Raw genomic sequence first — 644 nt, forward strand, 5'->3', positions numbered from 1 at the left:
CTCAACCGCACCAGTGCACGCTTGCCGCGCCACAACGCCGACGCTGGACCCGTGAATCGTGAGCACCCAGCTATGACTTACCGCACTCGTGCAAAATAATAAAACACGGTAAATATATTACTTACACGTGCGTTTTGTTTTGCAAGCGGCGCGAAAAAAATTAAAAAGGGAATGCAACACGAGGACTACTCTCGCCAAAGCACGCTTAACTTCGGAGTTCTGATGGGATCCGGTGCTTTAGTGCTGGTATGATCGCATCCGACATGTTACCCCGGTCTTCGTCCCTTATCCTTGCCCCTCCCAGCTCCACTACAAAGACGATTGCACATTGCTTTGGCCGCTCCCTCTCAACTACGGAGACGAGTTTAACGCGGTTTCCACCCCTCCCTCTCAACCGCACCAGTGCACGCTTGCCGCGCCACAACGCCGACGCTGGACCCGTGAATCGTGAGCACCCAGCTATGACTTACCGCACTCGTGCAAAATAATAAAACACGGTAAATATATTACTTACACGTGCGTTTTGTTTTGCAAGCGGCGCGAAAAAAATTAAAAAGGGAATGCAACACGAGGACTTCCCAGGAGGTCACCCATCCTAGTACTACTCTCGCCCAAGCACGCTTAACTTCGGAGTTCTGATGGGA

The 644-nt window shown here is 51.4% G+C and overlaps 2 pseudogenes; both read right to left on the reverse strand.

Annotated features, from left to right (window-relative positions):
• Positions 1-168: 168 nt before the first annotated feature.
• On the reverse strand, positions 169-260 carry LOC123179655 (uncharacterized; annotated as a pseudogene).
• A 297-nt stretch (positions 261-557) lies between these two features.
• On the reverse strand, positions 558-644 carry LOC123179656 (uncharacterized; annotated as a pseudogene).

Source organism: Triticum aestivum, unplaced genomic scaffold, assembly GCF_018294505.1.
Source record: "Triticum aestivum cultivar Chinese Spring unplaced genomic scaffold, IWGSC CS RefSeq v2.1 scaffold89675, whole genome shotgun sequence".
NCBI classification, from domain to species: domain Eukaryota; kingdom Viridiplantae; phylum Streptophyta; class Magnoliopsida; order Poales; family Poaceae; genus Triticum; species Triticum aestivum.